Source organism: Cupressus sempervirens, chromosome 9 (assembly GCF_028749045.1).
Source record: "Cupressus sempervirens isolate cs-2001-9-10 chromosome 9, ASM2874904v1, whole genome shotgun sequence".
NCBI classification, from domain to species: Eukaryota; Viridiplantae; Streptophyta; class Pinopsida; order Cupressales; family Cupressaceae; genus Cupressus; species Cupressus sempervirens.
The window spans coordinates 755,461,544-755,486,006 of NC_143126.1; positions in this window are offsets into that span (position 1 = coordinate 755,461,544).

Here is a 24,463-nt window from a genome sequence, read left to right on the forward strand (position 1 = left end):
TTTAAATTTTGTGATACTTCTTCTTTCTCAAGGATTAAATATTTAGTTGTAGAGATGTCTTCAACTAGTAGTTTGACCTCTAGAGATATGTGCCCTAATCAAATGCAGACAATGTTATGGTTTCTATCTTCAACTTCTAAATCTGAGCAATTTTTTTAATCTAGTTTAGTTTTCTTTATTGAAGAATTTAAGTTTTTAAAATTTTTGAGATGATGGGGGAAATCAGTTTATTCAATCAAGCTTTATTACAACATTTGAGTGATTAGAATCTTGAGACACTTAAATGGGTATTATTTGAGTGATTGGAATCTTGAAACACTTAAAGTGACATTATTAACATGATAATCTGATGAATGTTATAACACTATTCAACTTATCTTTGTGTTGCCAGAAACTTGGAGTCTAATGAAGAACATAAAGTGATCCTATTGATGTGCACTTCTTTAGAATCTAATTCCTATTGGAAATTTGGACTCAGTTGAAAAATTTGAAACCTATAGAAGAATATAAGCTAATCCTATGATGAAAATGGACTCAAGAAGAACATGAAGCTCAACTCTAGGTGAGCTATTTATACCATTGAAATTTAGAGAAAAAATGAGGTAAATTTGGATATCCAGCTTAACTTTTGGGAGTCTTGGATGCTTTGAAGCCCAAAGGTTGAATAAGTGATGCTTTGGTTTTGAAAACCTAATGGAGCTAATTTTTAATTATAAAATCTAGTTTTGAATGCTATTGGATCTGAAATATAGTTTTCATTTTCAGGCTATGAGGTCTTAAATGTGGAAACTAAAAGGCAAAGCTCGACTGAGACATTTTGAGCCTTGGCTATTAGCAAACCCTTTTTGCAGAAATGAGATGGCAAACTCTTTGGTTTAGAATAGAGAATCAAAATTTTGAAATAAAAAAAGGAAAACTCTGAAGGGAAGACAGATTAAATAGACAAATATTTTTTTGATGCAATATTTTGATTTGGTCTAGTACAATCCAATATAAAGATGACTTTGGAACCAAAAATAAGGAAAATAAATCTGCTTCTACCATATTGGAGCAAAGTGGGCATTAAATGCATTTCTGACACTGATAGCTCCGAGATATGCATCACTTGTATTTTCATAAGCTAGAACTATTATTATCATCATGTCTATACTGAAATATGATATAGATAGGATTTTGTAGATGTTGAGAAAGTGAAAATGGGTGGAGACAAATTTTCTTTTTCAGTTTAGAAAAATGCATCTTGCTTTATTTCGAAGATTTTTTTGCAAAAGAGGGTTGAAGAATTAGCAGCCAGATAATGTTATGATATGGGGGGATGCCAAAAAATAAAAAAATATTTTGAAGTATTTTAGTAGGTCTTAGGCTATTTTGTCAAGCTATCTATTCTTAGAGGCAACTGGGTGCAAATTTTATTGCCAACTAGGAATTTTACATTAGTATAGATTAAATAGAGTACAAAACAAATAAAATAGATGGAAAGTAGAAATCCAAAGATAGTATTTTCTATATTGTTCATGCACAAATTTTACAAGATGAAGCACCTAGAATTGCACATTTTATTAAAAATCATACCTCTTCTGCAAGAAAAATTGCTATGGTACTCTTAAGCTCAAGTGTCATGTCTTAAGAATTTGGCATCTCTAAAGTTCCTATTTGCAAAAAAATATAATTTGAAAAAGCTATTGATGATAAATATTAATTATTTTTGTTATATCTGTTGAGTATTTTTCTCCTCTAAAAGTTTCCAAATATTACATTACAAAGTTTTTTCTTTGGGTATAATCAGAATGAAAGGACAAAGATTGTGTGATGGAGGAAGCAAAGAGGTGCAAGCTTCTATGCCTAAAGACATTAAAGGTATCTAAAAATAGGCTTTCATGAAATTATTTTTATGCTTGTTTTAAATGTCTATTAGTTTGGTGTTGTTGCACATTTGATTGAAAATGATTTACTATTATTTCATACACTGACACTCTTTTCCAGATTATAAGCAATCCATCATGCCATCCCCATCTAGGATTTATGTGGGGAGTTTGCATCCGATGTGGTGTGATGAAACCAAATTCAAATTTGAATGATCAAACTGGAGTTGCTCTTAAATATATTCATAAGGTATCCATTTTATGAAAGCCAATTAATTCCTTTAATTGTGACTCAATTATTTAAAAAAATAACCTTTTCTTAAATGTTTTTACAAACTAATTGTTTGTAGACAATACAACTAGTCTTAAATTTTCCTTGTATAATTCCCTACATTGATCTTTCAACAAATAGAATTCAATTATATGTTTCTATAACTGAAACCATTTCATATGTAAATATTTTTTAGGATTTTGAGCTCACAGATAGAGAAGTTGCATGGTTACATGATAATGATCTGAAGAAGTTACTACCAAAAAAGAAACTCTATTTAGTGTTGGATCTAGATCACACATTGCTCAATTATTCTCATTTTGTTGATCCTTTGGCACCTCTATATGTTAAAAAGTGAGTATTTCAATTGATTATGTTTCATTGTTTTTAATAGATGTGATTTTTTGATGGGATTTGATGTTTTTATTTAATGCAAAGGTCTATTTTCTTGACATAAATTGCATAATCATTTGTATCTTTTTTCTGAGTAGTTAGCACAAGAAACAATACTTGTGTGTGGCCAAAGTGCTCCAAATTATATTTTATAAGAGTCTATCACTACAATAATTTAGAGAAGTGTAATTGACATGAAATATAATTTTAAAATGCTTAAACAAAATAATTTAAAAATTTTGAATTGTTATTGATAGAGATTTAGATTTTTGTTTTTCATAATAACTAAAATTTGTGTTTTTGAGAAGAGTATATCATGTTACAGTGACCATGATCATGGTAGATCTCATGCTGGGAAGAAAAATTTGTCAATTTTTTGCATTATTATTTAAAGGGTACCAGCTCAATGGAAGAGCACCTACTTTAGAAGTAGGAGGATGGTGGTTCAATTCCATCGTGCCCTAATATGACTAAATTAATGATTAAATAAACTACCCAATAAAATACCCAATATACTACCCTATATACTACCAAATATACTACCATATATACTACCCACAAAACTACCAAATATACTATCAAATCAACTGCCAAATATACTACCAAATATACTTCCCAAAAACTACCAAATAAACTACCATATAAACTACCAAGTAACAACAATAAATGACTAAATCAATGACCTAATCAATGATTAAAATAGTTTAGTCATAAATTTGGTTGGGAGATAAATGTCTGGCAATAAACTACCATTGGTCACATGATCAAAATTAGTCACACATCTACATTTTTTAGTAGTTTATTTAGTAATATATTATTATTTTTGTACTAGTGTTTCTTGACTTGTACTCGATTCAAGGTGTATATAGTTGTACTAATAGCTTTTCTCTAGTACTTTAGAGCAACATTCTTCTCCATCATTAATGTTCTTACATAGTCTATCACTGATCTATTCCTCCTCTCTGCAATGTCATTCTGTGGTGGAGTTCTATGTGTTAATGTTTGTCTCTTGATTCTTTTATCATTACAAAATTTTGTAAATTCTTTTGATGTGAATTCTCCTCCTCTATCTAATCTCAAGCACTTCAGACTCTTCCCTATTTCTTTCTCAACCCTAGCCAAATACCATTTAAATATTTGAAATGCATTAGATTTTTTCTTTAAGAACATGGTAGTCATCATCCTAGAGTAGTCGTCCACAAACAGCATTATATATCTATCTCATTTGTAGCTTTACACTTCTATTGGGCTACATAAATCAATATGGACTAACTCTAGTACTTCTTTGGAAGTATAGGTTTTTCTCTTGAAACTTAACTTGGTAATCTTTCCTAGCTGACACCATTTGCACATTGTATTGTCAATCTTTTTTAGTTTAGGAAATCCTCTGGCTTTTCTCATTTTGCTGATGCTAATTAGATTATCAAATTTGACATGACATAAACTTTTATGCCATAGCCACACATCATCAAGTTTTACAATAATACAAGTTACATCTTCCATATCTAGGTAAAATAGATTACTCCTAGTTGGTCTCCTTTTCCTATTAGATTTCCATCAGTGTCATAGATTTTGGCAGTTTTGTTTCCAAATTCTACTTTGCAACCTACATTGCTTAATTGTGACACACTCAGCAAGTTGTAGTTCAATCCTTCAACATAGTAATGCATTATCACATGAAATTTTCTCTATAAGCTTAATGGAACCTTTTCCTTTGATTGGACATGGAGCATTATTTCCAAATCTAACATTATTTCCATCATACTGAGTTAAGGTAGAAAACTTACTTTTGTCTCCTATCATGTGATGTGAGCATCCACTATCTATGATCCACTTGTTATTTTTGTTTATATAGGTTACCAGTGTTGTTGCCTCATCTTTATCTGACTCATCCTTCATGGCTATATAGACTACCTCATCATCATTTTTATCAGAATCCTCTTCTTCAACAATGTAGCACTTTTTGCCTTTGTCTCTATAATCTTTGCTATCATCTTTTATTATGTTCTTGTTCTTGTTTCCATCTCTGTAATTATTTTTTTGTGTGCATCTTGCAGCAATATGTCCTACTTCATTTCAATTAAAACAAATGATAGGCAGCTTACCTTTGAATTTATGTTTGCCTCTATGAAATCTTCTGGCCAACAATGCTTCCAATTGTTCCACATCTTCTTCATCTATTTTGCCATCACTGGATGCATATTTTGTCTTTCTCTTCTTCTTATTTGGTTTCACCTCCTCAATGTCTTTCAATGATAGCTTTGCCATAAAAGTAGATTCAAGATTCTCAGGTCTATAGTTATCAAAGTTGGATAACTCAACTGCAAAAGTCTTCCCACTATACCTTCAAGAGTTAGCTTGTTTCCTTGTACACATCTTAAATCTTGGATGGCTGAAACTCTAATAGCATAGATGGGGAGCAAGGTCCTTAAAAATTTTCTATTAATTGTATCATCATCTAAATGACCACCCAAACTTCTTATTGCACTTACTATTTCCTTCATTCTAGAGGCATATTGAGCAATGTTCTCACTTTCCTCCATTCTCATGTCATCAAACTTTCCTCTGAGGCTTTCTCTTTTTTCTCTTTGGACATTCTAATCTCCTCCATAGATATCTATCAAGGCTTTCCACATTTTGAATGTAGAATCACATCCCTTGATGTCATCAAATTTAGCATAGTTGAGGGTAGAGGCAATCTCTAGCATTGCCTAATTATGCTCCTTTTTATTTAAATCTTCTGTAGTAGGGACTCTAGTTGAATCAACATGTTCCACTTCGATTGATTTTTTTGCATGATCACCTATTCATCCAAGGTGAAGCTTTATTAAACTTTTCCATGTAGTGAAGTTATCTCTGTTGAGCTTGGGAACTTCTCTCTTGGACATCTTGATCTTCCTGCTTCTAGTACCTTTAAACTAAATCAGTAGATGGCTCTAATACCAATTGTTAGAAATGCTTTAGAATAACTAAGAGGGGAGGTGAATCAAGTATTCAAGGTCCAAATGTCCTAATAAAACTTTTTCTCTAATTATAGTGAGCTCATTTAAACTAATCATGCATCCAAGCTAAACTTTTATCTTAGCAAGTTATTGTGAAATCAACATGCAAGAATAACACATGAAAGATCAACACATAACATAGTGATTTACATGGAAACACAATTTAAGAAAAAACACCAGTAACATGCTACTCAATTCTCACTCTTCTGAAGTGATGCCCTGTGAAAGGCCTGCCCTATTAAAGGATACAGCACAATGTTAAATGTGGCCTAGCTAAAGGATTTCAACCACCCTATTAGAAGTGGACCTAGTTAAAGGACTTCAGAACATTCATTTGGAATGCCACCCTATTAAAGAATTTACAAATAGCTATTAAACCAAGCTAAGTCCATAGGATTTTACCCTAACTTATACAATTGCAAGAGAGTAACAATGAGGGCTTTTGATGTAATACAACTAACAACTTATCTTGTAGATTTCAGATCTCAATTCATCTCACAAAACTTCTTAGCTTTCAGTCTCTACAACTCTGATAGCTTGTCCTCCTTTCAAGCTTTGTCTTCCTAAGTCTCCATGCTTGATGTGCCAATGCAATCACCTTTGTGGTCACCTATCAAAGTAGAGTCTATGTGCTCTGTTCTTCTCTCTCGATGCCTTCACCTTGACATCCCACCAACCACTTCAAAAGAATGTTAAAATACTATCAAACTGACATGAATTTTCTATCATAACAATTCGAACATGCTAACATGATAACTCTAAATGTGCCTATAGTGCAGATGCCTAAAACTTGGGTCCTTTTGCTCTTGAATTCTCCTCCTATTTATAGGATTTTAGAAGGGGTTGGGGTAAGAATTAGGGTTTCACTTTTGACTAGGGGTAATGGTGAAATTGTAAATATCTCATAAGGTGCCAAGAGGAAGAGTCCAATAGACTTAGTTTGTGAGGATAAAATGAGAATTTTTTGAATTCTTTTAAATGTAAAAAGACGATTTTCACTTTTGTGAGGATAAATGGATATATTGATTTAATAAATGTTCCATTTATTTTCAACTTTTATCTTTTCCTTTTTTCCTTTTTTATCTTATTTTATGATTTTGAATTTTTTTTTTTTCCTCTTTTTAAAGTTTATTTAAGTCCTTTTTTATTTGATAGATGATTTGATTGATTAATGACTTGATGTAATGATTGATTTAAAATTTTGTTGTCTTCTTCTGATTTTATCCTTAATTTGCATCATTTGATCTAAATTGTGTTGTTTTAGGTCTTTGCAAATTTTTGGGTGTCTACAAATATCCCTCTTTGAGCTAATATGCAAAGCATATTAGTTCAAAGACTATCTAATTTTTTGATTTTGAGTCAAATCCTTATAACTGAATGCTAGATTGTTGATGTTTGATTGATTTGAGATTGATATAATGCCTAATTGTTGATAACTTATCATTTGATTGCTAATGATTCAATGTCTAAATGCTGACAATTTGATGTTTGATTCAATGTTGATGTTTTAAAATCCTTTGTTTAGGAGAACTTAATTGGATGCCCCAGTTTGTTTTAATGCTAAAATGTTGGCTGGGGTATAACATTTTTGATATATAAAATTTTATTTGATGCCCTGGTATGCCACCCCCTTAGAAATGAAATTAGAAAAATGAATGTGTAAAAAAGGAATATTCCAATTTTATTTTTGACAATGTGGATAATTGATGGATGAGGATGTTCAAATTGGTTTAGAATAATACTCAATTCAAGAAAATTAGTGAATTTTTTTTAATTTGGGTAAATAGGGTAAAAAAATGTCATATAAATGCCCTTAGGAGGGTCAAATAGGTCAAAAGACCTTTTACCCTTGTCATTTTCACATTCCCTTTTGAATTTTGGTGATTTGGAGCTCTAAGCTAATGAGTATGGTGGTCCCTTTACGAGAGCATAGATTTGAGAGGGGTCATAGGTTTGAGTGTCCTGTTGACTATGGTGTCCTACTGAGCTGTCGAGATCCTCTATTTTTAAAATTTTTGAATTTTTATAGGAGTTTTTCAATTTTTGCGCAGGTTTTTATCATGAATGTAGTATTTTAGATGTTTTAGCACATTTAATCTTTCCTTTAACACATTTAAAATATTTTAGTGTATCTACCTAATAGAATAATGCATCTACATGGCAAAATAGCGCATATGAAAACCCTAAGTTTGTAGTAAATTATCACATACATAAAAATAATAACGCATATGCATGTTTTTAGAGTACATTCAAATGTTTTATCACCTATGATGTATCCTGTAGTGCATATAAAATGTACATTAGCACATTTTCTTTTTAGGGTTTGTCAGGGCAATAGGGTCTGGTTGATAGGTCATGTTAGAGTGTATATGACAAATATTTTAGCACTTTTACCTCTAATAGAGCTTTTTCATGTTCAAATAGTGAATATCAATCCTTTGGTAGCGCTTTCATATGGAATAGCACATCCTCTTAGTATGACGGCACTTTCAATAATTATAGTAGTGCATATACCTTTTATAGTGCATTCAATTGAGGTACTAGTGCATATGGGTCAAGAAATATTACAAATGATTCTTGTAGTATATTTTCTTGTGGAAATGGTGTTAATGATGAGTTGAATAGAAAAAACCAATTGTGTAGTAGTTATTGAGCATAAGATAATGCAAAAGGCTAGAGTTTTCATAACAAGAAAATAATAGGGATTGTGTAGTTGCAAAGTGATGTTGTAATAGCAATCTAGCAATGTCAAATGGATAGAAAATGATGCCCCACTTAGGATATAGAGTAGGGAAAATGAAAATGTCCAACTTAGGATACAAAGTAGGACAAATAACTGGTCCAAGATAGAACCATTAACTGAGTAGCTAGATGTTTGACATTTGATTGATGTATGATAATCACTTGTAAGAAAAATTGACATTGTTGGTTGATTGTTTGATGAAATAGGTACATGAGCACAAGCTCATGGTGTGGGGATTATACCCATGGCCATTGGAGCTTATTGGTAGATTTTCTATGCTAGATCGATAGGTTATTGATAGATGTAGATTCACCTATTTGTTACAGATGCCTCAATTTTAGGTGAATAGAGGATTATTGATAGTTGTGGTCGAGTGGTGCCACTCAAACCACAACACCTTCCACATGCTGCTAGGAGAGATGACGATATCTCCAGAGGATGAATACTATATTCTTAGGATTTCTACAGTGGGAGACCCTATGTACTATGATCAGATTACAAATGGGGCAGCATTTAGAGATGTATTTGGTGATGATAGCATCAGGGATGATAGTGTATCCTAATTTTAGATGCTACAATACAACTCATTTCCTATAGTGTTGATTAGATTGATAGGTGAATTTTTTCTACCAGATAGGTGATGATGGGGATGTCTAGTAGGTAGGGATAACTTTAAGAAACCCACCTTTGGAAAAATGTATAAAATTTTGGTGAATCAAACATTAGTTTAGGGAAAAATATTTAATTTCTATTGGCTAATTAATTTTTTTGAGTAGGAAAATATGTAGTTTTATTGGCGATATTTTTTCAAGTGTATGAAAATTCTATAAAATCCTCGCAAATATTTCATTATTGATGAAAATCATGGAAAAAAGTGCACATACCTAGAAATCGTGATTTTATTATTATTATTATTATATGTATCCTAGTTGATTGTAATACTTGAAGGTTAAATTTATCCCGCTTTTATAATTATAGTTTCCCTCCAAATTATTGAATGGTTTTATGTAGGCAACATCCCTATTAATTATGATCATTGGAGTATCCTAAATTAATGGCCTAAATACTATTTCAGGCAAACCTTTTAAAAGGATACCAAGTTTTAAAGAAAGTCCCAAAAGTAAAGGCATATGTTCCTAATCAAATCGATTTTGGGCCAAAGTGAGAAAGGATAAGAAGTTTCATGGAAATTTTCTAGAAAAGAGACAGATGTCAATACTTAACGTGTAACCTAACTTTATTTTTTACTAAATATTGGCTAATATTACATCAATTAAGATAAGAATTAGAAATTTTAGGTGAATATATATAATTTACCACATGGAAAAAATAGATTGCACTTGTGAAGTAATCGCTAAAATATAAATACTTCTATATTATTATCGGTGATTGGCCTAAGCGTGGGACCAAATTTTTGTAAAGTGCAGGTAACATGGCCACCCCAAAAGCACAAAATAATCAGCCAAATTTGGGGTCCCTGATGAGTAAGATTAGCCAAATGGTGAATATTAGCCATTAAACTTATCCTTTCTAGTAGGATGGGGCCAAATTATCCAGGACATGATTGATAAGCCACAGAGGTTTGCATGGGACAGTTGCATATTGGCCCATTTATATCATGATTTACACCAAGTTGTGTATTCTGGTGCCTTGTCACTATTAGCAGGTGTAGTCTTATTATAGATATGGATGTGGAGCACCTTCTTATTACTCATCTAATATGTGTATGTTAGTGACCATAGGAGATGCCATACATATATATACTTATTCAGGTGTGATCATCCAGCCCCATCTAGGCAAGATAGAGTATTGGCAGTGGATGTTGGATGATATGGATGAGGTAGTATGGAGGCCATATAGGTTTACTAAGGTGTGGGCTAAGGATGATGATGAGTTGGTATACTTCTTTTTCTGAGATTTTTACTTGGCTAGATTCTTGTAGTGATCAACAAATTTTGCTTCAGGAGGCTAGTGAGATAGTTTTGTCAGCAGTGGGGCATGCCATAGGGATCAGCACATTATGCACAAGTTTAGGCAGAGAGGCTAGTATGGGGACAAACCTTGGAGTATGAGGCATATTAGGAGGCATTTTTGTAGATGATAGAGACACCACAAGTATGAGAATTGAGAGATGGGGAAGTGGATGCAAGGATGGAGGGAGATTATGCACGATGGTTCTGTGAGCATCTATTCCTGAGATATATAGATCCAATAGAGTTGATACCTAGGATTGAGTATCAATCAAGTAGAGGGAATGATGGGGATGATGAGGGTGGATGAGGGAGAGGTATGGTTTAGTTTTGAGTTGGTGGCAGAGCAAGGAGTGGAACAAGGATGCAGGAGAGATATGGAGGGTGATTCTGAGTAGCAATGATACCATAGTTGAAGATCATCACACAGGGCCTGTGTAAAGGTTAGCAAAGAGATAGAGAGGGATTCATGACCAAGGTAGGGTGAGGATGAAGGGAGGTTTAGGTAGTGATGTAGGGTCTAGTCAGTGAGTAGATGATGTGAGTTAGAGTAGGATAGAGCAAGTCAAGGCTTGATTACCCAATGATGTGTAGTTTATTCAATGAGAAAGGTTGTAGATAGAAATTCTAACTCTAGGGGCATAGGGATTATAGCCATAGGGGTAGCAAAAAGCAACACCATAGGGGCATCCACCACTAGAGATACTAGTTGGGTCATCAGATATAAAGACTCAAATGAGTTCCATGGAGGCACAAATGAGCAATTTGATGAGTATTGTACAGGCTTTTATAGCTACAATGGCACCGAGGCAACCGCCGCCACCACCACCACCAAGGATAGATGGGTCTAAAACTAGTTAGTTAACTACTACCATACTATCACACTGGTGATAGGTGTGATAGAGTAGGCTCCTTGAGATGAGAGGAGTGCCCCCAATGATCAAGGAACTTCAAAGCAAACATAGATAGATGATGCAGATGATGAGACATAGGGTTGAGTTATGTATCATTTTGTATCACACTTTTATTGACTTAAGGAACTATTGATGTCTATGTAGGTGTACTTTTTGACCTTTTAATGTTTATATTGATATGTGTTGGGATCTTTTGATGTTCATGTTGATGCCATCCTTTTGATATATGATTATTCAATCTTTGAGACATTCTGACATTACACTTGTATCATGGACTCTTGTATGCATGTGATGTTGTGATTTAATTAATAAGATAGTTGTAGATGTTGATCCATTTTGGATGAGTAATGTAGTATATAGAATAACATGATATGTGGATAGTGAATGAATTAGTTAAATGACATGTATGAGTGAAATGTGCTAATGAGATGTGTGAATGGAATGTTAGGTAACGAGATGCATAAATGACATGAAATGTGATGAACAAAAAAGGTAATGTAATGTCACAAATGTAATGAAATATAATAAAATGGAATGAAATGTAAATGAAATGTGATGTATAATTGAAATATAATGAAATAAGATGTGATGTAATGAAATGAAATACAATGAAGGACAAATAAAAATGTGAGTAGAGGAAATGTGAAGAACTATAATGGATGAAGTGAAGTGGAATGATAAATGAAATGTGAACAATGAAATGTATAAATGGGATGCAATGTATAAATGTAAAATGATGGATGAATGAAAAATGAAAAATAAAATGATAAGTGAAATGTGATGGTAGGATATATATCAATGGAATGTAATGTGATGAAATAATAGGTAATGTGATTAGATGAAAATGAGGAATCAAATGATAAATGAGATGTGATTAAATGAAACATGATATGTGATAAAATACAATGAAATGATATGATAAATAAAATGTAACGATATGATATGATAAATAAAGTGAGAAAGAATGATAGATAAAAATTTAATGATAGAAAATGATAAATTAAATGATGTGATAAGTGAAATATTATTAAGGGAAATAAAATATGAAAAATGATGGAATGAAATGAAATGTGATAAATGAAATATGATGAAATGAAATGATAATGGTAAATGAAATGAAATGAAAGAAAATGATAAATGAAGTGATATAGAAAGTGAATGTGGGGAAATGTAATGAAATGAAATGGTAAATGAAATGATAGATGGAAAGAAATGTATAGAAGCAAATGATTGTGCTAGAGATGAAAACGTGTGAAGTGGTGGGACTCAACATTTAAGATTCAAAAGTCACAAATGAAACTTGAGATCTAAGTAAGAATAAGTAAAATAAAATGAATAGTGTAATGAATAGTGACCAACATTGTTTGAGATTTGAAGGTCAAATAGTGTAATAGATGATGTGGTGTAAAGAAGCATGAGGTGAAATAGAAGAGATTAGTGACCGTAAATGTTTGAGATTCGAAGGTCATATAATGCAATAGATGGAGTAAATAATATGTGAGAATGAAGTGTGATGCAAGGTGGTAGTGTTGTGATGATACAAATTCCACAATAGTTGAGTGTTAACCATGCACACGTATGTTGTTTTGTGTTCTTCTATTTGGAAGCCTTCTTCAAATTGTGTAGTCATTTTGTTAAATTGTGTTTCTTAAGCTTGTCTAAATTTTGTGCCAATTGTTTATTTTACAAGAAACCCAAGATGAAAATGCGGACTAAATGAATGCAACTAACTGTCACTTTTCATAATGAAATGCAAATTAACTGTTATCATAGAGCATTTAGTAAAAAAAGTGATCGAGAAGAACCACCACTCGCTCAGCTATGGTGATATGAGTATTGTATCACGTTGAGAAGTACAACCAAACATAGGCAATGTACACAAAAGATAAGAAAACTATTAAGAATAAAATTTATAGCCATAATAAATGAAAATAGGCATGCAAATAGTCACATGTTAGAAAAGAACCTTATCTTAAACATCATACAAAACTAGTCGAGGTACACATGGCTTTCAAGATGAGAGGAGGCACTTACAAGTGGACACCAGTAGTGCAAGAAATCAAAGGATTACTTGAGAAAAATAGTGAAAAACCAAAGACAAATAAAATATCATGATTTCATCTTGGTACATCTAGTCAAGTACATCATCAAGGTACTAGAAGCTCATAATAGTAGAAAAACCATTATTGGTAGACCAATGGTGCTAACAGTTGTGTGCAATAGTGTCAATTTGTTCAATTCCTAGAGGATGCAACTGTTGTAGGAGTCTAGTAATGTCAGTGACATTTCAGGAGTGGGATCTTATGACTATGGTAGAAGATATGTGTCAGCATAGATCAAGATGTTTGAATATCAAAGCTGAGTGGCAAGTGTACCTAGTACTGGTGTGGTGGGATGCAAAGAGCAGACACATGGAAAGGCCAGTGAAGCATGATTCATGGTGACTGATGGTTATAAATAGATGAGGAATTAGGACACGAAAGGAAGTATGTTGAAGGAGATAGTGCAATTGCTTAGTTATTGTGAAAAGTATAGTAAGTGTGTGATTGAAAGCACGTTAGGATCACCTGATCAGTTACAACAAGAGGGTGATGTTAGCCAAGGAGGATAGATGAGGAAAGGATGGAGGGAAAAGCACATTTGATAGACCTTTGGGGAATTAGTGTATCAGTTTGAACTACAAGCATTAGTTCATGAGTGGGGTGAATCAAGTCATGTGGGACTCACACAAGCACAACTTGAGAGTTTGGGAGTTAGGATGGAAGGATCACCCTTGTCAGCATTAATGATGTTGTCAAAGAGTGAAGTATAGATGGCATTATAGGTTGTATTGGATGAGGAATCGATGATGTAGGTAGAGAATAGTCTACCTAGGGTGATGAAGAGTGTGTCAGAAGTAGCAATGGAGGTAGGGGAGATGGACTCACTAGAGAAGATTGTGGGAAAAGCTCAGAGCGCAGTAGAAGATGTTGTTGGTATTAATAATTATTCACTATTTACACTTACTTAAGTTTACTTAGGTTAATGCATTATTTTAATATTTATATATTTAGTCACCTAGGAGTATGTACACTCTTGTGAGTTATCATGTTGACAACACAGGAGTTCGCACCTCTTTTATGCACATGGTGTCTACAACATAGGAGTTAGCACACTAATTAAGCACATGGTGTCTACAACATCTCCACTTGAGATACACCTTGTCATCCTTATCCTCTCATCTAGAATGATGGATAAGATGTGTGCTTAGTTATTGTGCTTATCTTATCTCCTGGCTCTTTCTAGAGACATTCTAGGTGCTTCCTAAGAGGCCTTTATATACAGGCACTCCTAGTGTGTTTGTACATATAAAGTAGAGCAATGTATAAGGACATACTCTATAGTTGTGCTTGTGTTCAAGTTCTACGATCTTGGGTGGATCTTTCCCTAAGGAAAATTCTTACATAGTATAAGAGCTATACCAAATTCTTACATGGTATCAGAGCTTTTGGAAAATCTCTCTTCACATAGCCATTCGAGACCATCTTCTTGCTTGAGCACCTCGGCCTGAATTTGGAGTATCATAGAAATTGGCAGTGTCTAGAGCCAGATCTGACCTTGCCATTGTGTTTGGAATGTTGATTCAGTAAAAATCAGCTATAAAGTTGCCTACCCTAGGCCAAGTTGATTGTGAGGAAAAAAAAAATTTGCAAACTGGCACCCAAAGGACTGATTTGCAAAATTGGTATGATCATTTCATATCTATACATTTAATTTTCACATTTGCAATTTTTTCATCTGCATCTTTGCTATTTTTTTCAGATTTACATTATTTTTTGGAAATTTTTTGGCCATCGTGCCACAGGAGAGATTTTTTGCAGGTGAAGATTGAAGCTTGCTGGTGCAAATTAGATATTTTCATCACATTCAGAAGGTCAAAAAACCCCCAAATTAGATTTTGTTTCATCCAAATCAGACATCTAAGGCAAAATCTAGAGCCATTTGATTTTTGGAGGCACAACAGTGGTGATTCAGAAAAAATAATAGCAGCAACAATTTTCAAATAGCGATATCTCCCTCATACAGACTCCTTTTTGTGAGCAATATTTTTTGTTTAGGGGTATAATTTCATGATCTACACATTGGTGTAGGTGGTTTGAGATCTCTGTTACTGAATTTTTCTATAACTTGTAAATGCCAATTTTTTCCACTTCAAATGCTTAGTATAGGCTCATATGGACTCCAAATCATGTTCCATTTTTTTTCAAAGTGCATTTTTTTTGTCTACTTTCTAGATCTATAATCATAGTATAGGTTTTGTGGATAGAAATACTGCTTTTAGAAACAAGCCCTAAATTGGCAAGTGGCTACCAAGTGCCTAAATCATTCATTGAGATGGGGGGGAGTGGTTCTTGATTCTTTGGGGGTTCATTGATTAATCTCATGGAGTCTTTTTAGATATGTTAGTCTGGTATTGGACCATAGTTGACAACAAGGAACTATCACAAATGGAGTTCTTTTCTACTTGATCATCTAAGAGACCATCAAGAATTGCTTCCTTATCTCTATTCATTGCCACCACATTTTAATTGGACACATCTTGTGAACCTCCGTCACTATTTGTATAATAGTATAAGGAATCTTTTGCTCCTCTTAGAATGGCAAGTTTTCCTCATGATATTTGGATGTCTATTTGGGAAGCATATGGAGATCCATGTGTTCCTCCATCTCTAGAGGAAATTCTACATCCAGTCACTCTAGCTATGGTTTCTTCAACTCTAGATAAGATCACACCTCTAGATGCTCTTGTTGCTCCTACTAATCCTGTTCTAGCCACAAATGCTTCAAATTCAGTGCAGCAAGACACTTCATGTCTTCCTACTTTACCTTCATGCAATAACTTCCTACCAGACTTTGCACAAATGCTTGTGGAGTCTCACATTGAAGATGTGGGAGACATTCTAGATGATATTTTTCTTCTCTTTGAGGTGAATTCTTCATCTTTTTCCACCGTGATAGATTCATGTACTTTAGCACAACAAGTTACACTATTTCTTCTAGTTCCAACCACAGGTGATGACTTCTTGACTGACATTTCAGGTTTGTTCATGAAGTCACACATAGCAAACTTGAGAGACTTCTTTGATGATATTCTAATTCTCTTTGATGAGGACGATCCTTCTATAGTTGTTGCCAGGGCTCACTCTAACCCTCATGTCCATTCTCTACATAATTAGTCTTTATAGGCTGATGTGATTGTGGATCCTTATGAATAGTAGTTTTCACAGGTCTCTTTGTCATTTGAGGAGACAAATTGTTCTTTGAAATAGCTTCTACATGCTTCTGTGCTATATCTGCACTTCTGCTCAATAGTTTTGGAAGGAGTGACCATTAGTATTGACATAGGGACACTTGAACAAGTTTCGAAGACACCTTACATCATCAAGATTGCTTCCACACCCAGGGGATGCATCTCCTTTTTGCCTTTGCATTTCTTTCTTCCAAGGGGGAGGAACATCATTTAGCGATCATGGATCAGCTTCTACATTGGAGAATTTCTCACTAGTCGGCACCTTACTTGGGGGGGCTACCTTGTCTCCTTCTTCTTCTCTTTTATGGGGGGCGGGGGGGGGACTTTTTCCTCTTATGGGGTTTTTTCCTTCTCATTCTTCGCTCTTGTATATACTTGATGTATGTCATAATGGGGGGGATCTTGATTACTCCATCCATCCATGCATCTAGTTTTTTCATCTCTCTTTTTGGGGGAGGGTTTTTCCCATGAGGTTTTCCCTCTTTCTTCACTTTATGACAGATTGCATTTTCATTATGTACATGGGTACCTAACATGGCCTAGTAGTCAAGACCCATTATGCATTTCATCCTAGTTCTTGTGAACTTAAGTGCATTCTCCTAAGTTGCACATAAGGGGGGGTGTTGGTGTAAATAATTATTCACTATTTACACTTACTTAAGTTTACTTAGGTTAATGCATTATTTTAATATTTATTTATTTAGTCACCTAGGAGTGTGTGCACTCTTTTGAGTTGTCATGTTGACAACATAGGAGTTCACACCTCTTTTATGCACATGGTGTCTACAGCACAAGAGTTAGCACACTAATTAAGCACATGATGTCTACAACATCTCCACTTGAGATACACCTTGTCATTCTTATCCTCTCATCTAGAATGATGGATAAGATGTGTGTGTAGTTTTCATGCTTATCTTATCTCTTGGCTCTTTCTAGAGACATTCTAGGTGCTTCCTGAGAGGCCTTTATATACAAGCACTCCTAGTGTGTTTGTACATACAATACAGAGCAATGTATGAGGACATGCTCTAATATATTAATCATACTCCTTTTTGGTCTACAATTGTGCTTGTGTTCAAGTTCTACAATCTTGGGTGAATCTTGCCCTAAGGAAAATTCTTACATGGTATCAAAGCTATACCAAATTCTTATAGATGTCAACATGGGTGAGGTGACGAATTTAGTGAGTCAATTGATTAGCCTGGGGATTCTAGACAATAGACAATAAAAGAGGAGGGTGCTAGATTGAGTGTAGTGAAGCCACTATAGTTGTGCTTGTGTTCAAGTTCTATGATCTTAGGTGAATTTTTCCCTAAGGCAAATTCTTACATGGTGTCAAAGCTATACCAAATTCTTACAGATGTCAACATGGGTGAGGTGACGAATGCAGTGAGCCAGTTGATTAGCTTGGGGATTCTAGGACAATAGTCAATGAAAGAGGAGGGGGTTGGATTGAGTGTAGTGAAGCCACTACTAGAGGTGGAGGGTGAAGCACAAAAAACAAGTGAGGTGGAGGATTTACAAAAACTACTAGCCACAAAGAGCATCTGAGCGGATAATGTGGAGCAAGAAGTTATGTTTCTATTGAAATGGATGGAGAAGGCTCATGAGGATGTAGTGCAAACATAAGTGAAGTGACTCCAGGTGGTGGTGAATTCAGAGCAGGATCAAATAAAGTTGTTGGAAGTGGAACTACAAGTGGAATAGTCATGAGTAGAGGGAAATGATGTGGGTTTATGAGTGGAGCGATCACAAGCGCAAAGACTATAAGAGTTACTAAGAATGGCACAAGTGTGTTTGGAAAGTGTGTAGAATGAATTATTGTTACTTCAAGCCTAGTCTAAATCTTTTAGGGAGGCAATTACAAAATCAAACGCCATGTCATTGCAGTTGCAAGAGTTATTAGCATTGAACAAGTCAAAGGTGAGGCAATTACAATAGTGATTAAGTGAGGCAAAAGAAAATGTGGAGCATTGGAGAATGGAGACTGATTAAATGCAATAGAAGTGGGATGTGGCCCAATGAGTGATCACTATACCAAGGATAAACAAGTTGGTGAAGAATATGTTTGTGGATATGCAAAAAACTATGAAAGTGCACTAGGAAGTTGGTTATTATATGGGGCTCAGTCACTCCTCGAGGAGAAGTGACAAGAGACTCAGTTTGTAGATAGGGAATTCATACAACCGTTGAATGCTCAATTGTGCAAGGGAGATTTCCAATTCCCATGAATGTGGTGTGGGTACAAGGAGGATTGGCACCAAGGGCCTCATCCTCTAGGAATGGGTATACGAAAAGGCCCCTGATTAGACACCCTATCCTACCACCTCCCTAAGGGAGGCTAGAATAAATGATCCATCAGATGTCATTTGAATGTAATATTCTCATAATAGAATAAAAGGTGTGTTTTTTGTTACAAAAAGGGTTACTGGTGTGCATCTTAATGATCCATGATGTTGAAAACATTGCATAAACAATGTCATTTCCATTTTTGCTATTTTCTAGATATGTTTTGGATTTTTTGGCACTTTGGGAATATGTGGATGTTTTTGGAGTTTTTGTAAATGTTTAACTATTTTTGAAATTTTTTTGTAAATACTTGAATGTTTTTGGGATTAGACATAAATAATTAAATGTTTTCAATCTCCATAAAAGTGGGAACAATGAGATATGTAGAGGAAGATTGATCTTCACTTATTTGGGGTAATTGAATGATAGTATGGCTCTTAATGAAAGATGAGTACAAACTTGTGTAACATTTGGAGAGTCATGGTGTTCAAGGTGGAAAAAGCAAGAAGTGCTAAACCACAATTTGTAAGGCATAATTCTATATATATATATATATATATTGATAGCCTTTAAAGATAAGCTTAGGACCAAAGTTGGGATTTTTCGCTAGGTGTGTGCTAAGACGAATGCCCACAAGGCCTGAAAAAAGGTGTTTGGGCCTATAGGAGGCTTTGATGGCGAAAAGAGCATAAGAGGGGCCTTGAAAAAGGTGTTTGGGGCTCTGAGAAGGATGTTTTGGGCCTAGAAAAAGGCGCATGGGGCCTATAAAGGTGCTTGAGGGCCAAAAACAGTGCTTGAGGACCTAAAAACCCACTTTGAGGGCCTGAAAAGGCACTTGAGGGTCTAAAAAGGGCACTTGGCCCTTGAAAATGGAGTGAGGGCCTGAAAAGGTGAAACAAGCCCTTGAAAAAGGTGTTTGAGCCTATAAAAGGCATTTCGGGGGCCTTTAAAAGGTGCTAATGAGCTACAAGAGGCATTTGAGGGTCTTGTGATCTCTCAAGCATATGCTTACTTACCCTAAGCCCCTGTTAGATGGTGATGAAAGAGTCCAATGGATATCTAAGCCCTTTGGGATAGCATTGGTATATTTGTTGAAAGGTTATTGGATTAATCGTGGTCTCTACAACATACATAAGACTATAAATCCATCGAGAATTGTCATTCTTAAAAGGAGGAGAGAAAAGGGACTCTGTTAGGACCTTTTTCACTATTGGCATTGTGCTAGATTTTCCAAAGCCTAAGCAGATGTTTCAAGAAATAACTATGCTACTTCTTAATAACTGGATGCTCTTGTGTATTATCTTTGCTGAAGGTAATAGGGCAATAAAATATTCCATAAAATATTTAAATATTTTTCAATATAGTGGGCCTCACCATTGATTTCATATAAAATCAATTGAGGTACACAAACATATCTTGAAGGAGCAGCAATTATAGACAAACACTAGCTCGACATGAAATCAATAGATCATCGGTTTGAAAAAAAGAAAAATAATTTATGCAAAATTAAATAGCCTGATTAAGATGAGTTTGTTATTGTTTGGCCTAATTTTTGGGTTATTTTTTTAATTTTTTAATGTTTTTGACAATTTTTGACAATTTTGGGTTGTTTTTGATAATTTTTGGTAATATTTTACTGTTTTTGACAATTGTTGAATTTTTGACCTGGTGGGAGAAGAATGAGGATGTGAGTGAGATTTGTTAGAATATGGAGATAACCAGGACCTTGTTGGAGCATAGAAAGAGTTAGGAAGACCAAAAGTGGGCTTAAAAGGCTAAAAGTAGGCTTGAAGAGCTATATTTGAGATGATGGAGGTAAAAAAGGATCTTTGGAACTTCAAATGGATTTTATGAAGGCTAAAATGGAAATTGGGAACTATTGGTCAAGGCAGATATTTGAGATGTGTACTGATTTTCCTACAATTCATGTCTATGATATCTTAGAACATAATCAGACTCCATATTCCCTCTGAGTTGCTTATCTTCCTTTTTGTTGTTGTTTTATTGGCTTTCTTTGTTAGTGTAGTTTTTTATTTTTCCTATTTTGCTAGGTTTTTCCTACACTTTTTAATAATCTCGCTTAGGTTAATAAAGCATGTATTATTAGGTGAATGGTTGTGAGGTGTCACCTTCCTACATGTGAGCATCCATTAGCTATCTTGGGAAGATACTTTGCTATCTTTAGTCTGATAGATGGTTGCTCCTCATTGGTTGGTGTTGACACCTCCTCCCTCTTCCTAGCCTATATAAGCATGCTACCTGGCTTGTATTTGCATCTCTTGTTTTTGCATCCTCTTAATGTTATTCTGCTTCCAGCATTTGCATTACTCTCTTGGAGACTAACTCTATGATGCTATTTTGATTTTGTATCATTTGCATTCATAGTTTAGATATTTACTCTTTGCACTAGTTTTCTGGGTTATTAATCTTTTCAGATTCTAACATGGTATCAGAGCTTTTCTATGTGCAAGAGTAGATTTTAGTTTCCTTATTTGAGAGATTCGGGGGGGGCAAATAAACTTTATTGTAGTTTTTTGAAAAATGAAGTATGCTCTTCTCTTGCATCTTTGGATGATCTTGAGAATCAGAAAAGTTTTGACAAAAACAGTTTTTCTCCGGGGTTACAATCTCAAATCTGACAACCAACTTGCATATTTGGAGTTTTCAATCAATTTTGCAAGTTCCAGCATGCCATTGATGGACTTAAGAAGCTAATCCAGCATTTGCATGTCAAATTTTGGTTGCTGGGGTCGTTTTCTGATTTTTGGAGCCGTTTTTTACTGTTAAAGGCGTCTGATTTACACTACAGCAACATCTTCTGTTCATCAGAAAGAAAAACACTTTCTGGGTTTTGTTTGCAGCCCCGAAAAACCATCTGGGTATCTTTTAGATTTTGCATGCAAGCTGTATATTTTTCAGAATCGAGCATGCAAAGCTACAGCCATACCCCTCTCCGTTGGCAGCCGCAGATTTAAATGCAGTTTTCAAATGTCTCATTCTTGCTCATACAGACTCCGATTTTGATGATTCTTGTTATGAACTTGGCTATTTTTTTGTGCTCTATCCACTAGTGGAGTTATTTTTTGATTTTCATGCATGAATTCTTCAGAAATTGCAGATTCTCAGCCGTGACTGTGCACAGTTCTTGTTTTGGAAACTTCGGAGGATCATAACTTTCTCATACGACCTCGTATCGAGGCAATTCTTTTTTTGAAAGTGCATGATTTTTTGAGTAGATCGTAGTGGTGCTATTTGTTTCCTTGATTATTGTGCCCAAGTTTCACTTTTAGCATATGCTCTTCATGAGGGTTTGTAATGCATTGAAATCAAGACCACTAAGTATCTCTTTCTAGTGGTAGTTGTAAATGCACTAAAATAAAGTGCCAAACCATATTTCTTTGGGGGGGTTATTTGATTGAGTAAAAAGGGGGGGGCATTGTCATGGCTGGGTTCTCTTTTTTTTAGCATTTCTTTGCATTCCTTCATCATGGATCAAAAAAATATGCCCATCCTAACTCCATACAATTACTTTGAGTGGAAATCACGCATGATAATTCACTTAAGGAAAGATGGATTAAATAGGATAACTATGGGACTTGAAACTGAACCTGCTAAAGATGAAGACAAGCCTAAGTGGTTTAACAAATGTGATGAGGCATATGGAACATTATGTTTATCTGTTTCTCCTGACTTGCTATTTCACATTGATTCTTTGGATACACCAAATGAAGTATGGACAAAGCTAGAAACATTATTTGGCACACAAGATTCAATGAGGGGTCATATGTTGGAAAATGAATTAATTAGTTTGAGTCCAGGAAATTTCAACACAATCCAAGATTTCTTCACCAAATTGAAATCACTAAGGCTGCAATTAAAACAATATGGAATTGAAAAGAAAGATGAACAACTGATTCTCAGTATTCTCTCTAAGCTAAGTTCAGAATATTCTGTGTTTGTCTCTACCTTCTATGCTACTAAGGGTGCACTTGGTACTCAATTCACCATGCCATCTCTAGATGATTTTTCTATCAATCTCACTCGAGAACAGGACAAGCTAATCCAGATGGGCACTCTTAAGTCCTCTAAGTCACATGCCTTAGCAACCAACCAAGGCACAATAGAACAAAAAGGACAAAGTAGTAACAACAATAGTAAGGATGAGAAACAAAATAATAGTGAGGAAAAGAAGGATCAGATACCAATTGCTTCAAAAGCAACTATTGATACCTCATCCTCTAAGGGCGATAAGCCTAAGAAAGAAAAGGTTAAATGTGCCTATTGTAAAAGACCCGATCATGATGAACATAAATGTTTGAAGAAACAAATTGATCGCTTGACATACATTCTTGAGAAGAATAATATTAGTGTTCCTGAGTCTATCAAACAAAGTTCTAATGAAGAGTCTAACAAGGCAAAAGAAAACAACAAGGGGAAAGGAAAGGGCAAAGCTCTTGTTGCAGTTGCTTCCTCACCATCCACTTGGGTTCTTGATTCGGGTGCTTCACACCACATGGCTTCATCTAAGGAAGAACTTGCATCCTTGGAGCCATGTACTATGCCTTCTATTTTGATGGGTGATGACACTCCTATTGAGGTGTGTGGGAGAGGGTCTGTTGATGTGGGGGATGGCACATTCCATGATGTTATTTGTGTACCCTCATTATCAACTAATCTCCTATCAATATACCAAATCACTCACACAGGTTTAGGCAAGCGGGTTGAGTTCACTCTTGATTCAGTGGAGATACGTGAGTTGCAAAGTGACTCTGTAGTTGCAGTTGGGAGAGCAGATCATCATTCACGGCTCTATCTGTTTTCTCACTTTGTTCCTGATCCTCCTTCATCTATTTTTCTCACTCACTCTAATGATGTGAGTAAATTATGGCATGAGCGGTTTGGCCATCTTAACTTCCGCTATTTGCATCAGCTCAACCAGCAGAGCATGGTCACAGGGTTGCCTTCAGTTCAATTCTCAGGAGGTGTTTTCCAAGGTTGCATTCTTGGTAAGCATCCTAAGGAAAAGTTTGACAAAAGTAAGGCATGAAGAGCTTCACAGATACTAGAGTTAGTTCACAGTGATTTGGCTGATCCATTTCAACATCCTTCTTTCAGTAGGGCCCGATATGTCCTCACATTCATTGATGACCTTTCTCGATATACATGGGTGTACTTTCTCAAACAGAAGTCAGAGGTATTTGATCATTTTCAAGACTTCAAAAATTTTGTAGAAAAGCAATCTAGGAAAGCCATCAAGGTTTTGCGCACAGACAATGGTGGTGAGTATGTCAACCATCGGTTTGAAAGATTTTGCACTTCAGAGGGGATTGATTTACAGCATTCAGTTCCATACAATCCTCAGCAAAATGGTGTTGCAAAATAGAAGAATAGATCCTTGAAGGAAATGGAAAACTGTATGATTCACTCTAGATCTCTTGCACCACAGTATTGGGTAGAAGCCATTAACTATGCTTGTTATATCCAAAACCGTGTTCCTCACCGAGCCTTGAAGGGAGTTACTCCTTTTGAAGCTTGGTGCGGTCGAAAACCATTAGTTAAGCACTTTCGAGTTTTTGGCTCCCCTGCATGGGCCCACATTCCTACAGAGAAACGTAAGGCCTTGGATCCGCAAAGCAGACCTTGCATATTTGTAGGTTATCCTGATGGTGTGAAGGGTTATCGGTTGCTCCACCCTACTACACATGAGTTATTCATTGAGAGGAGTGTTC